This window comes from Chiloscyllium plagiosum, chromosome 13 (assembly GCF_004010195.1).
Source record: "Chiloscyllium plagiosum isolate BGI_BamShark_2017 chromosome 13, ASM401019v2, whole genome shotgun sequence".
Classification (NCBI taxonomy): domain Eukaryota; kingdom Metazoa; phylum Chordata; class Chondrichthyes; order Orectolobiformes; family Hemiscylliidae; genus Chiloscyllium; species Chiloscyllium plagiosum.
In genome coordinates, this window is record NC_057722.1 from 47,633,103 (window position 1) to 47,648,870 (window position 15,768).

Here is a 15,768-nt window from a genome sequence, read left to right on the forward strand (position 1 = left end):
CCAGTCCTGTCCATCCCTGAGCCATGGTTCTGTAATTCCTATGATATCCCAGTCCCATGTTCTTAACCATGTCCTGAGTTCACCTGCCTTCCTTGTTAGGCCTCTTGCATTGAAATAAATGCAGTGTAATTGGTAAGTCCTATCTTGTTTTCTGCTTGGACCCTGCTTGACCTGACTGTTTGACTCGCCTTTCTTCTCAACTATACCAGTCTCTGATATCTTTCTTCGCTATCTCCTTGGGTCCCACCACTGGCACCCCCCCCCCCCCCCAATCTTAGTAGTTTAAATCCTCCCGAGCAGCTCCAGCAAATCTCCCTGCCAGTATATTAGTCCCCTTCCAATTCAGGTGCAATCTGTCCTTCTTGTACAGGTCACTTCTACTGCATAAGAGCACCCAATGATCCAAAAGTGTGAATCCTCAGCCATGCATTCATCTGCTCTATCCTCCTATTCCTGCCCTCAGTAGCTCGTAGCACTGGGAGTAATCCAGATATTACTGCTCTCGAGGGCATCCTTCTTAAATTCCTGCCTAACTCTCTGTAATCTCCCTTCAGAATCTCAACCTTTTCCCTTCCTATGTCATTGGTTGCAATATGTACAATGTCCTCATGCTGTCCCCTCTCCCCCTTGAGAACATTCTGCATCCTCTCTGAGACATCCTTGATCCTGGCATGAGAGAGGCAACACACCATTCTGATTTTTCGCTGCTGGCCACAGAAACGTCTGTCTGTACCTCGGACTAGAGAATTCCCTAACACAATCCATCTCTTGGAACCCCACGTACCCCTCATTGCATTAGAGCTAATCTCAATACCATAGACCAGCTGTTTGTGCTATGTTCCCCTGAGAATCCATCACCCCCTAATTTTCCAAAGCAGCATATTTGTTTGAAATGGGGATAGCCACAGAAGACTCCTGCAGTACCTGCCTACCTCTCTTACCTTTCCTGGAGTTAACCTATCTATGCGACTGTATCTGTGACTTCTCTCTCTTCCTATAACTGCCATCCATCACATCCCCTTGCTCTTGTAAATTCCTCATTGCCTCTAACTGTCTCTCCAACTGATCCATTCAATCTGATAGGATTCACAACCAACAGCAGTTTTTGCAGATATAATCCACAGTAACCCCGTAAACTCTGCCTAAACTCCCACATCCGACAAGAAGAGCATATCACTCTGCTAAGAGCCATTTTTGCTTCTTTCAATCTGCAGACCCAGAAAATAGCACCGTCGTATTCCTCTACAAAACACTGCTTCAGGCTAACTTAATACTTATGGCTTATATTTTAAGTTTACTCAAGAGACTTATCTCAATAAAGAATATAATCAACAAAGAACCCACTCTACTCACTACTGCAGACTTACTGTAAGGCCACACTTAAAATATCCACTTATTTGTCTCTGTGCTGTAACCTCTTCCAAACATGTTCCTCCAAGATCAGTTGTGATTTGGTTGCAATATGTACAATGTCCTCATGCTGTCCCCTCTCCCCCTTGAGTACATTCTGCATCCTCTCTGAGACATCCTTGATCCTGGCATGAGAGAGGCAACACACCAATTAACAAACCACTGTTTGTTAATTTTCCTAGACGTACTCCGGTGTTCAGCGATACATGAATTCAAAACAACAAAGGCAGTAACTGTGCAGGTTCACTGCTCTGTCAGTTAGCAATGTGAGTTTTTCTCTCTCTCTCTCTCTCTCTCTCTCTCCCCTGCACAAGCCTCACCATGTGCTTCCTTTGTCTGTTCCTCTCCCTTCTTAAAAGTGCTATTACTTAGATTACTTTCAGTGTGGAAACAGGCCCTACGGCCCAATAAGTCCACACCAACCCGCCAAAGCGCAACCCACCCATACCCCTACATTTACCCCTTCACCAAACACTATGGGCAATTTAGCATGGCCAATTCACCTGACCTACACATTTTTGGACTGTGGGAGGAAACTGGAGCACCCAGAGGAAACCCATGCAGACACGGGGAGAATGTGCAAACTCTACACAGTCAGTCGCCTGAGTCGGGAATTGAACCCGGGTCTCTGGCGCTGTGAGGCAGCAATGCTAACCACTGTGCCACCGTGCCGCCCACCTGCTGTTGTTTTGACTTTCTTTTCTCCGAAGTTCCAAAACGATGCAACAGCATATAAAACATTAATCGCTGCTCCTGGAATTCAAGGAAATCACCTCCAACACCTAAAATACTTCAAAAAAGGAGCAGCTGTTACAGCCAGAAATTTTTCCTGTCCTCCATCTTGGATTACCCAGAATCCAACTCTTGCTTGAAGGTGGAATCAAACTCTGGTCCCTGCTGCTGTGAGGCAGCAGTGCTAACCACTGAGCCACCATGCCAACCTTGGGGCTTGGGTGGTTGGGAGTGAATGGGGAAAGTATTGCAGGCAATAGCGCGAGTGATAGAACATGAACCTTGCTGGGAGTGGATATAGTAATGTAAGACCATATGACATAGGAGCAGAAATTAGACCATTCAGCCCATTGAGCTGCTCCGTCATTCAATCATGGCTGATATGTTTCTCAACCCCATTCTTCTGCTTTCTCCCTGTAACTCATGATCCTCAAAAATCTATCTCAATCTTAAATATACCTAAATGACCTGGCCTCCACAGCCTATTGTGGCAATGAATTCCATCAATTCACCACTCTCTAGCTGAAAAGGTTTCTCCTTATCTCCCTTCTATAAGGTCTTCCCTTTACTCTAAGGCAATGCTCTCAGGTCCTAGTCTCTCCTACCAATGGGAACAGCTTCCCAACATCCAGTCTGTCCAAGCCATTCAGTGTTCTCTATGTTTAAATGAGATCCCCCTCTTATCCTTCTAAACTCCATCAAGTATAAACCCAGAGTCCTAAAATGTTAAGCTTTTCACTCCTGGGACCATTCTTGTGAACCTCCTCTGAGCACACTCCAGGGCCAGTATATCCTTCCTGAGGTATAGGGCCCAAAACTGCGCACAATACTCCAAATGTGGTCTGACCAGAGCGTTATAGAGCCTCAGAAGTACATCCCTGCTTTTGTATTCAAGTCCACTCAAAATAAATGCCATCATTGCATTCGCCTCCAGTAATATTGACTCAAACTGCAAGTTTACTTTGGGACAATCCTGTACTAAAACTCCCCAACTCTTTGCACTTCAGACTTACGAAATTTGTCCCCATTTAGAAAATAGTCCATGCCTCTACTCTTCCTACCAAAGTGCATGAGCTCACACTTTCCCACATTTTATTCCATCTGCCATTTCTTTGCCCACTCTCCTAACCTGTTCAAATCCTTCTGTAGCCTCCCCGCCTCTTCAATGCAACCTGTGCCTCTATATCTCTTTGTATCATCTGTAAACTTGTAACAATGATAGAGTGGGTAAGAGGTCAGCCCTCCTTTGCGCTGCCCCTCAGCCAAGACCTCCAGGACCGTGTTCACAAAGTAGAGCAGCAATTTTCCCTTCTCTGCCATGTCTATCACAAATGTGAGGAGCTGTGGAAGGCAGCTCTGGATCTCTGTTGTCAGGGTGCACAATGGCCTTTTAAATATGGCAGTAGCACCAGGAATGCTGGTCCATTCTGGGATGTCCTGACTGTAGGGAATTGTTTTAGGTGGAATTGGGGTAAATTCAGACAAGTGGGTGCCATCGAGCCGGATAAGTTTTAACAAGTTAAGAATTCAGTGAGAAGTCTCACTCGGCCTCACGAGAGAAATCCTCTGTGAAACTCTGGAAATTGTCACAGCCAAAAAAAACCATAAGATGCAGCTCTTGGCTACTTAGACACTGAGAGATATAGGTGACATATCTGAAACCTTTGAGATCCAGAGCTATTCTCCTGATATCCCGATCGAAGACTCCTGCTCCTGCTGGCTCTCCAATCTATTCTATATTGTAAAGCAATGCCATCTATCTTGCCTTCCATCGGTCCCTGGACTGTTAATGTTGCCCCCCCACCTCCATCCCCACCATGAAATAGATTTCTTTTAAAATTCATGATCACTCTCTGAGGACATGTTCTTTCCCAGAGAGAGTGTCTGAGCTTACATTGTACTTTCTTAGTGTATATTTTTATACTGAACCTTCCTGACTACTTGTTATATTTCAGAGTGGACTTCTCTGCTCTACATTTTAGAATTGAACTTTTTCTGCTGACTTGTCCCTACTGGTAAGTTGTTGACTTTAGTACTCACTTTTGGTAATTATCCTTTGGGACCCATCACTGCATTTTGATCATCAGGATGTATTTGTTCTTGTAGGTTTTGCAACTGTGGTCAAGATGAGTAAGTAAATGCCATGCTTTTTGTGAATAACCAAATGATATATGCTATTTGATTCAAGTCTTTGGGATATATGATTTTCAGGTCTAATAAAAATGAATTTCAGTGCCAGTATACTAAATTACAAGTACAATGTCTATTTAACTATCCCCTATGAGTTGTGAACATTACTACATAGTAGGAGGGTGAAACAACTTGGTTCTTCTGTTGCTTACAATTTGAGCTACCTTATCTCTAGGGTAATCTGGCATAAACTGGGCACTTATCAGGACCAAGAACCTTATGGCTATCCATGGATTTGTGATAATTTTAGTCAGAAATGATCTGATCAGGGTCGTTGTTATCCCAAGGGGTGGCTTTGATGCTCCCAATTTCAATGTCAGGTTTGCATGATGAACAAATGGCTCAGGTACTACTTAAAAAGGTTTCTGATTGGCTAATCTCATCGCATATGGAGCAGAGGAATACCAAAGAATATACTGACCAACGGGGGCTCTTGTGGTGTAGTGGTAGTGTCTCAACATTTGAGCTAGGAGACCTGAGTTCAAGTCCCACCTCTGCAGAAGTATGTAGTAACATCTCTGAACAGGTTAATTGGAAAGTATCAAAATGACCAGAGAAGAGAGGTCTGTAATGGGGAACCTGCTGGCTGCTTCCTCAACTAGGCCATCGAGGAAAGGCAGCTCAATTGACTGCTCTATTTTGAAGATAAATTGAAGTACAGGACTGAGCTGATAGAGACATGTAAGGAAGTTCTTTCTTGCAGCTGCAGACTCGAATACAATAAACATACCATCTACATATCGGAAGGATGTGAGGAATAGGAGGTTTGGTGTCATTCCATCAAAGACTTGTTTCTCTCAGAACCTAACAACGATATTTCCGAGCACTGAACCTATTGGAATCCCATGGTAACACCATCTCTTTGGTCAGACACAGTGTCATTAAAACTCAACTCACCTGCATAAGTTGCTGAGCTACCAGATCTTCATGTTCGTGAACCGTGGATGACAGAAAAAATTGTATGACTAGCCAAGAGGGAAAGGGAAGCGTACATAAGGTCTAGGCAGCTAAGAAAAGAATGGGCCCTGGAGGAATATCAGAAGAGTAGGACCTGTCTTAAACGAGGAATCAAGCGGGCTAAAAGGGGTTATGAAATTGCTTTAGTGAGCAGAATTAAGGAAAATCCCAAAGCATTTTATTCTTATATAAGAAGCAAGTGGGTAACTAGAGAAAGGATTGGTTCACTGAGGGATAATGAAGGAAGGCTGTGTGTCAAACCTGAGAGAATGAGTGAGATTCTGAATGATTACTTTGCATCAGTGTTCACTGAGGAGAGGAACATGATGAATGTTGAAATTAGAATTGAAATTTGATTAGTCTGGATCACGTTGACATAAGTAGGGAAGATGTTTTGGGTCGGCTAGAGGATATTAAGGTGGACAAATCCCCAGGACCTGATGGGATCTATCCCAGGTTGCTGAGGGAGGCGAGAGAGGAAATAGTTGGGGCCCTGACAGATATCTTTGTGGCATCCTTAAATACAGGTGAGGTACCGGAGGACTGGAAGGTTGCTCATGTTGTCACCCTATACAAGAAGGGTAATAGGGATATTTCGGGTAACTACTGACCAGTGAGTCTGACGTCAGTGGTGGGAAAGTTGCTGGAGAAGGTACTGAGGGATAGGATCTATTTATATTTAAAAAAGAATGGGCTTATCAGTGATAGGCAACATAGTTTTATGGGCAGGGGAAATCGTGCCTTACCAACTTAATAGAGTTCTTTGAGGAAGTGACCAAGTTGATAGATGAAGGAAGGGCTGTTGATGTCATATACATAGACTTTAGTAAGGCGTTTGATAAGGATCCCCATGGTAAACTAATAGAGAAAATAAAGTCACATGGTATTTTAGCTAGGTGGATAAAGAACTAGTTGAGCAACAGGAGACAGAGAGTAGTAGTTGAAGGGAGTCTCTCGAAATGGAGAAAGGTGACCAGAGGTGTTCCACAGGGGTCAATGTTGGGGCCACTGTTGTTTGTGATATAGATAAATGATCTGGAAGAGGGCACTGTTGTATGATCAGCAAGTTTGCAGATGACACGAAGATTGGTGAAGTAGCAGAAAGCATAAGGGACTGTCAAAGGATACAGGAGGAAATAGATAGACTGGAGAGTTGGGCGGAAAAGTGGCAGATGGAGTTCAATCCAGACAATGTGATGTGGTGCATTTAGGCAAGTCTAATTCTCGAGCGCATTATACAATGAACGGAAGAGCCTTGGGAAAAGTTGATGGACAGAAAGATCTGGGAGTGCAGGTCCATTGTACCCTGAAGGTTGCTGCACAGGTGGATAGAGTTGTCAAGAAGGCATATAGTATGCTTGCCTTCATTGGATGGGGTATTGAGTATAAGAGCTGGCAAGTCATGTTAAAATTGTACAAGACATTGGTTCGGCTGCATTTAGAATACTGTCTACAGTTCTGATCGCCACATTACCAGAAAGATGTGGATGCTTTGGAGAGGGTGCAGAGAAGGTTTACGAGGATGTTGCCTGGTATGGAAGGTGCTAGCTATGAATAGAGGTTGAGTAGGTTAGGATTGTTTTCATTAGAGAAAAGGAGACTGAGGAGGGGACCTGATTGAGGTCTACAAAGTCATGAAGGATATAGACAGGGTGGATAGAGGCAAGCTTTTTCCCAGGGTGGAGGATTCAATAACGAGAGATCATGCTTTCAAGGTGAGAGGTGGAAAGTTTAAGGGGGATACATGTGGCAAGTACTTTATACAGAGGGTGGTAGGTGCCTGGAATACGTTGCCAGCAGAGGTAGTAGAGGCAGGCACGGTAGATTCATTTAAAATGCGTCTGGACAGATGCATGAGTAGGTGGGGAGCAGAGGGATACAGATGCTTAGGAATTGGGCGACAAATTTAGACAATAGATTTGAATTGGCTCAGGCTTGGAAGGCCAAAGGGCCTGTTCCTGGGCTGCAAATTTTCTTTGTTCTTTGTTCTTTGTTCTATGTGAAAATTGGACATGTCCTTCATAATCCAGCAACATATGTGTGCTAGATCATCTAGGCACATCTTCAGAGTGAAGAGTTACTGTCTTCCCTGGGCACTGGCTTGTGGCAGGATAGCTGGGAATTGAGTTCAAAATCCTTAAGAATCTCTGTGGGTTGAAGGCAAAACAAAACCGAAACTATGTGAAACCTTGCTTTCTGACAGTACATAGTCAGAAAGATTTACTATACATTTACCGGCATCATTAATTGTGTTACCAAGCCACCTCAGCTTAAGTGATTTTATGTTGTGGGAATGTTTTAAATGAGCATTGTTTATGTGCTGCATTACTTAAAATAACATAGTGGCACAGAGGGATCAAATCAGGAAATAAATTTGCGCTCATTAGACAAAGGGATAACGTAAATTCAATGTCATCTCACGTAAAAGCCCATTCAATTGTTGGGACTGTGTCTCACTTCAGCATTGTCAGTACATTTCAAAATGAAACCTGGCACAATCTTGCATTTAATACACTCTTGGAGAATTTTAATAAAATGCTGTCCTGCTCTTAATTGACCTGTAGATTAGACAATGATGTTAATATTCTGAATTTGGTCTTTGTAATGCCTGATCTAAAAGTTAAAGTTGGAGTAAGGCCATTTTTGATTGTTCAGGTACACAATCCTTTATCTGAAATCTGAAAAATTCTGAAAACCAGCTGGCCTGGAGGGTTTGGGAGAAAGGATTGTGTACCTGTATTAGGCAAGAACTTTCAAAAGTTGATTGGGAGAGGTTATTTGCAAATAAGTAAAGGAATGGCTTGAAAGTAAGATAATGAGAGTTCATAGACAGTATGTTCCATTTAGTAGGAATGGCAAGGCTGGCGGGTGTAGGGAATGCTGGATGATAAGAGAAATTGTGGCTCCGTTCAAGAAAAAGGAGACATATATCTGATACAGACAGCTGGGATCCAGTGAATCCCAAGAGGAATATAAGGGCAGTAGGAGTATACTTCAGATGGAAATCAGGAGGGCAAAAAGGGGACATGAGATAGCTTTGGCAAATAGAGTTAAGGAGAATTCAAAGAGATTCTACTAATACAATAAGGACAAAAGAGTGGCTAGGCCTCTTAAAGATCAACAAGGCCATCAATCTATGGAACTACAGGAGATGGGTGAGAGTCTAAGTGAATACTTTGGGCCAATATTTACTATGGAGAAGGATATGGAAGCTAGAGAACTTGGGAAAATAAATAGTAATATCTTGATATTAGGTGCTGGATGTCTTAAAACGCGCATGTTCCTGGGATCTGATCAGGGATATCCCAGATCTTTGTGGGAAGCTAGGGACGAGATTGCTGGGTCCCTGCTGGTATTTGTATTATCGAAAGCCTTATGTGAGGTGCCAGAAGATTGGAGGTTAGCTAATGTGGTGCCATTATTTAAAAAAGGTAATGAGGAAAAGTAAGGGAACCAAAGACTGGTGAGCCTGACATCAGTGTTGGATATGTTGGAAAGAATTCTGAGGGACAGGACATACTTGTATTTGGTAAGGCAGGGACTGATCAGAGAGAATCAACATAGTGTTGTGCGTGAGAAATCCTGTTTCAATAACTTGCCTCAGTTTCTTGAAGAAGTGACAAAGAAAATTGATGAAAACAGAACAGTAGACATTGTCTACATGGATTTCAGAAAGGCATTCAGCAAGGTTCCGCATGGTAGACTGGTTAGCAAGGTTAGATCATATGGAATCCAGAAGGAACTAGCCAATTGGATACAAAATTGGCCAGAAGGTAGGAGACACAGGGTGGTGTTGGAGAGTTTTTTATCAGACTAGAGGCCTGTAACCGGTGGTATACTGCTAGGATGGGTGCTAGGTTCACTGCTTTCTGTCATTTATATAAATGACTTTTCAGCTGCCAGCAGCAGGAAGAGCGGGAGCTTGGACCAGGAGCCTGTCAGGAAAGTTGAGTCACTAAAATTTTAAAAACTTACCTCACACATCAGCAGCAGCAGCACCACAGAGAGCAGAGGTTTCTGGGAAAGAGGGACTTTTCTTTTTCCCCTCAGCAATATAGGTGAGTATGTTCTAAACCTGAGGCCATACTGTTGTAGGGCCTCCCACCCAACCTCCTCCTCTAACCTTAAAAACCAGGGACACACCAGGTAAGCTTCTCTTCTTTTTTATTTTAACTTTCTGATAAGGGGACTAGCAGGGTTGGCAGTGCAGGGAGAGGAATGTTCCTCATGAATGATGTTGGAGGTAAGGGATGGCATTAGTGTCCCATCCAAGCACATCTGCAGGAAGTGCACCCAACTCTTGCTCCTCCAAGACCGTGTTAGCGAACTAGAGCAAGAGCTGGATGAACTTCGTATCATTTGGGAGGCAGAGTCTGTGATAGGGAAGAGTTACAGGGAAGTAATTACTCTTAGACACAAAGAAAGCTGGGTAACTGTTACAAGAGGGAAAAACAGTCAGTACAGGGATACCCTGTGGTCGTTCCCCTGAAAAACAAGTATACCATTTTGGATACTGTTGGGGGGGATTACTTACCAGGGATGCACGAGGTACAGGTCTCTGGCACAGAGTCTGTCTCTGTTGCACAGAAGGGAAGGGGGGGGAGGAGGAGAGTGTTAGTCATTGGGGACTCAATAGTGAGAGGGTCAGATAGAAGGTTTGTTGGGAACGAAAGAGACTCACAGTTGGTATGTTGCCTCCCAGCTGCCAGGGTCCATGATGTCTCAGATCGTGTCTTTGGGGTCCTGGAGGAGAGGGTGTAGATTAGAGTGGTGTTGGAAAAGCACAGCAGTTCAGGCAGCATCCGAGGAGCAGTAAAATCGACATTTCGGGCAAAAGCCCTTCATCAGTAATACAGACAGAGAGTCTGAAGGGTGGAGAGATAAGTGAGAGGAGGTGGGGGCAGGGAGAAAGTAGCATAGAGTACAATAGGTGAGGGGGGGAGGGTGGAGTGGATAGGTGGAAAAGAAGATAGGCAGGTAGGCCAAGTCATGGGGACAGTGCTGAGCTGAAAGTTTGGAACTTGGGTCAGGTAGGGGAAGGGGAAATGAGGAAACTGTTGAAGTCCCCCATGACTTGTCCTACCTGCCTATCTTCTTTTCCACCTATCCACTCCACCCTCCCCCCCTCACCTATTGTACTCTATGCTACTTTCTCCCTGCCTCCACCTCCTCTCACTTATCTCTCCACCCTTCAGACTCTCTGTCTGTATTACTGATGAAGGGCTTTTGCCCGAAATGTCGATTTTACTGCTCCTCGGATGCTGCCTGAACTGCTGTGCTTTTCCAGCACCACTCTAATCTAGACTCTGGTTTCCAGCATTTGCAGTCATTGTTTTTACCCTGAAGGAGAGGGTGACCAACCCCAACTCATGGTCCACGTAGGTAATAATGACATAGGTACAAAAAGGGATAGGAATGTAAAGCAAAATTTCAGGGTGCTAGGGTAGAAGCTGAGAGTGAGAACAAATGGAGTTGTTATCTCTGGTTTGTTACCCGTGCCACATGATAACGAGGCGAGGAACAGGGAGAGTTATCAGCTGAACACGTGGCTGCAGGGATGGTGCAGGAGGGAAGGTTTCAGGTATTTGGCTAATTGGGGCTCATTCTGGGGAAGGTGGGACCTCTACAAACAGGACGGTCTTCACTTGAACCAAAGGGGTACTAATATCCTGGGTGGGAAATTTGCTAGTGCTATTTGGGTGGGTTTAAACTAGCTCAGCTGGGGATGGGAACCTGTGGTGTAGTTCCAGTGCACAGGAGGATGAGAGTAAGGAGGACATGGACAGGATTTCATGGTCACAGGAGTGTGCTGGCAGACAGCAAGCTGGATTGAAGTGTGTCTACTTCAATGCCAGGAGTATCTGGAATAAGGTAGGTGAGCTTGCAGTATGGATAGGTACCTGGAATTTCAATGTTGTGGCCTTTACTAAGACATGGTTAGAACAGGGTTAGGAAGGGATGTTGCAGGTTCCAGGGTTTAGATCTTTCATTAAGATCAGAGAAGGTGGTAAAAGAGGGGCAGGTGTGGCTTTGTTAGTCAAGGACAACAGAATGGTGGCTGAAAAAAAATTGACGAGGACTCATCCACTGAGGTGCTATGGGCTGAGGTTAGAAACAGGAGAGGAGAAGTCGTTCTGCTTGGAGTTTTTTTATAGGCCTCCGCAAAGTTTCAGGGATGTGGAGGAAAGAATTGGCACATTGATTCTGGGCAGGAATGAATGGAACAGGGCGGTCATTATGGGGGACTTTAACTTCCCCAACACTGACTGGAAATGCTATAACTCTAGTACGTTGGATGGATCAATTTTTGTCATGTGTGCAGGAGGATTTCCTGACACGGTATATTGAAGGGCTGACAAGAGGCGATGCCACATTGGATCTGTTACTTGGTAATGAACCAGGCCAGGTGTTTGATTTAGTGGTAGTTGAGTACTTTGGAGAGAGTGACTGTAATTCGGTTACTTTTAATTTAACAATAGAAAGGGATAGGTATATGCCACAAGGCAAGAGTTCTCAATGGGAGAAGGGCAATTATAATGTGATTAGGCAAGACTTAGGAGGCATAGAATGGAGTTGCAAAATGCAGGGGATGGTGACAATCAAAATGTGGAGCTGGTTTAAAGAACAGATATTGCGTGTCTTTGATAGGTATATCCCTGTCAGGCAAGGAGGAAGTGATAAAGTAAGGGAACCATGGTTGACTAAAGAAATTGTATCTCTTGTTAAGCAGAAGAGGGAGGCTTCTGTGACGTTGAGGTGCGATGGTTCAGATGAGGCGATAGAGAGTTACAGAGTAGCTAGGAAGGATTTAAAGAGAGAGTTAAGAAGAGCAAGGAGGGGACATTAGCAGGTAGAATAAAGAAGAATGCTAAAGCTTTCTATGTGAGGAATAAAAGGATGGTTAAGGTAGGAAAAGGGCCAGTCAAAAATAGAAGTGGGAAGCTGTGCATGGACCCTGTGGAGATCGGAGAGGGGCTAAACAAATATTTCTCATCTGTTTTCACTCAGGAAAAGGAGAATATTGTAGTGGAGAAGACTGAGGTACGAGCTATTAGACTAGAAAGGATTGAGGTTTGTAAGAAGGAAATGTTAACCATTCTTGAAGGTGTGAAAGTAGATAGGTCCTCTGGGCCGGATGGGATTTTTCCAAGAATTCTCTGGGAAGCTAGGAAGGAGATGGCTGAGCCTTTGGCTTGATCTTTGAGTCGTCATTGTCTACAGGTTTAGTACCAGAGGACTGAAGGCTAACAAATGTTGTGCCCTTGTTCAGGAAGGGCAGTTGAGATGACCCAGGTAATTATAGACCAGTGAGCCTTATGTCTGATGTAGGAAAAGTTTTGGAAAGGATTATAAGTGATAGGATTTATAATCATCTAGCAAGCAACAATTTAATTGGAAATGGTCAACATGGATTCGTCAAGGACAAGTCGTGTCTCACAAACCTCATTGAGTTTTGTGAGAAGGTGACCAAGCATTTAGATGAGAGTATGACAGTTGACATGGTATACATGGACTTCAGCAAAGCCTTTGATAAGGTTCCACATGGTAGGCTACTGGAGAAAATGCAAAGGCACGGGATTGAAGTTTGGATTAGAAACAGGCTTTCTGTAAAAAGGCAATGAGTGGTGGTTGATGGAGAATTTTCAGCCTAGAGTCCTGTTACTAGTGGTGTGCCACAAAAATCTGTTTTGAGACGATTGCTGTTTGTTATTTTTATAAGTGACTTGGACGCAGGCAAAAGTGGATGAGTTAGTAAGTTTACCACTGATACTAAAGTCAGCGGAGCAGTGGACAGTGTGGAAGAATGTTGCAGGGAGACTTGGATAAACTGCAGATCTGGGCTGAAAGGTAGCAAATGGAGTTCAGTGCAGATAAATGTGAGGTGATGCACTTTGGGAAGAAAACAGGAAGGCACAATACTGGGTCAATGGAAAGATTCTTAGTAGTGTGGATGTGCAGAGGGATCTTGGTGTCTATATATATATATATATATATATATATAGATCTCTGAAAGTTGTTACCCAGGTTGATAGTGCTGTTAAGAAGGCATACAATGTGTTAGGTTTTATAGTGTGGATGTGCAGAGGGATCTTGGTGTCATATATATATATAGATCTCTGAAAGTTGTTACCCAGGTTGATAGTGCTGTTAAGAAGGCATACAATGTGTTAGGTTTTAATGGTAGAGGGATTGAGTTCCAGAACAGTGGTGTTATGCTGCAACTATACAAAATGCTAGTGCGGCTTCACTTGGAGTATTGTGTGCAGTTCTGGTCACCCCATTACAGGAAGGATGTGGAAGCATTGGAAAAGGTGCAGAGGAGATTTACCGGGATGCTACCTGGTCTGAAGCGAAGGTCTTATGAGGAAAGGTTGAAGGACTTTGCTCTGTTCTCATTGGAGAGAAGAAGGCTAAGATGCAATTTAATAGAGACATATAAGATGATCAGAGGATTAATTAAGGTGGACAGTGAGAGTCTTTTTCCTAGGATGATGATATCTGCTTGTACGAGGAAGAATAGCTGCAAATTGAGGGGGCGATAGATTTAAGACAGATGTTAGAGGCAGGTTCTATGCTCAGAGTGGTAAGAGCGTGGAATGCCCTGCCTGCCAAAGTAGTTAACTCAGCCACATTAGGTGCATTTAAACAGTCCGTGGAAAAGCATATGATGATAATGGGATAGTGTAGAGTGACTGGCTTAGATTAGTTCACAGGTCGGCGCAACATTGAGGGCTGAAGGGCCTGTTCTGCGCTGTATTGTTCTATGTTCTATGATTTGCTTGTCAATATAGGAAGTATGGTTAGTAAGTTTGCAGATGACCCCAAAAGTGGAGATGTAGTGGACAGTGAAAAGGGTTATCTCTGACTATAATAGGCCCTTGACTAGATGGGCCAGTGGGCCGAGGAGTGGCAGATGGAGTTTAATTTAGATAAAGGTGAGATGTAGCATTTTGCTAAGCAAATCAGGGCAGCACCGAGACAGTTAATGGTCAGGCTCTGAGGAGTATTGTCAAAGAAAGGGACCTTGGAGATGCAGGTGCATTGTTCCATGAAACTGATGTCCTAGGTAGACAGTGGTGAAGAAGATGTTTGGCACGCTTGCCTTTGTTGGTCAGTGCATTGTGTGTAGGAGTTCGGATGTCATGTTGTGGCTGCATAGGACATTGGTTAGGCCACTTTTAGAATATTGCATTCAATCCTAATCAACCTGCTATAGGAATGATGTTATTAAACTTGAAACGATGCAGAAAAGATTTCCAAGGATTTTGCCAGGATTGGTGGGTTTGAGCTATAAGGAGAGGTCAAATAGGCCAGGGCTACTTTTCCTGGAACATCGAAGGCTGAGGGGTGACCTTATAGAGGTTTACAAATCATGAGGGACATGGATAAGGTGAATAACCAAGGTCTTTGTCACAGCTTAGGGGGGTCCAAAACTAGAGGACATAAGTTTAAGATGAGAGGGGAAAAATTTAAAAGGGACCTGAAGGCCAAATTTTCATACAGAAGGTAGTGCGTGTATGGAATGAGCTGCCAAAGGAAGTGATGTAGGCTAGTATAATTACAATATTTAAAAACTAACTTGATGGGTACATGAGTAGGAAGGGTTTTGAGGGATATGGGCTAAATGCTGGCAAAAGGGACTCTGTCAGTTTAGGATATCTAGTTGGCATGGACAAGTTGGACCAAAGGGCCTGTTTCCATTCTATATAACTTTTATGACTCTACAGCCCTGTTTCAGGTACACAAGTTATTATTTGCTAATGTAGAACTTGCATATTGCTAAAAAAAATGCATTTTGTTGAAGGTTTTCCCCTTGGATGCATTAGTCAGAGTTTAACATCAGTTTGGATTCAGAAATTGGATAGTATTTCTTGTATAATCCTGAATGTGCAAGGAATTACTTTGACAACCAATTTAACATTATTAGTTGAGCTTGTAACATAGTGCACTTGCATGTATTGAAAGTACACGTTAATATGTAACTGCATATATCAATAGACAGGATTCCACTCTTTACAGATGGAGAATTTGTGTATGCAGTCTGCCTGTTCAACTCAACAAATAGTTTGTTGGTTCATTTTTCAGAGCACTGCCAATCAGAGTCAACTTGCCTAATTTAAATTTTAACAAATCCTAGCTGTTAACTGTCAATTAGCATTAATGGGTATATTCTCCATGGAAATGTCTCTACTAATCATAGAAGATAGTCACAGTCTACTTTCCAATCAATCAGCATTCATTACTCATGCAGTGTAAATGTTGGTTTTGTCTTTAAGTTTGTATTCTTGAAAGTTGTCCTGATGTGTCTGAGATGTAAAACCTCAAAAAAAATCTTCTGTCTTTTTTCAACAAGTCAAGTTAGAGACTCTACCCTCTTACCATTTGCCATCAATTATTAGCATGGACAACTGATGCTAATGCGGCCACTAATTGTTTAGTTTACCTAATCTGCCCTATTCCTTTGGGATGATGGATGGG

At 43.3% G+C, this 15,768-nt stretch overlaps 1 protein-coding gene across 2 annotated transcripts in view; it reads left to right on the plus strand.

Moving 5' to 3' along the window:
• clcn2c (chloride channel 2c) overlaps positions 1 to 15,768 on the plus strand; it is a 611,909-nt gene that overhangs the window by 263,151 nt on the left and 332,990 nt on the right. The window contains exon 1 of one of the 2 annotated variants that reach the window (XM_043702311.1): positions 4,141 to 4,157. The exons of the other annotated variant lie outside the window; for it this stretch is intronic. The gene's annotated coding sequence lies outside the window, so the exon portion shown is untranslated. Of the gene's footprint in view, positions 1 to 4,140; positions 4,158 to 15,768 lie in introns of those variants that run through there. 2 annotated transcript variants of the gene reach the window in all.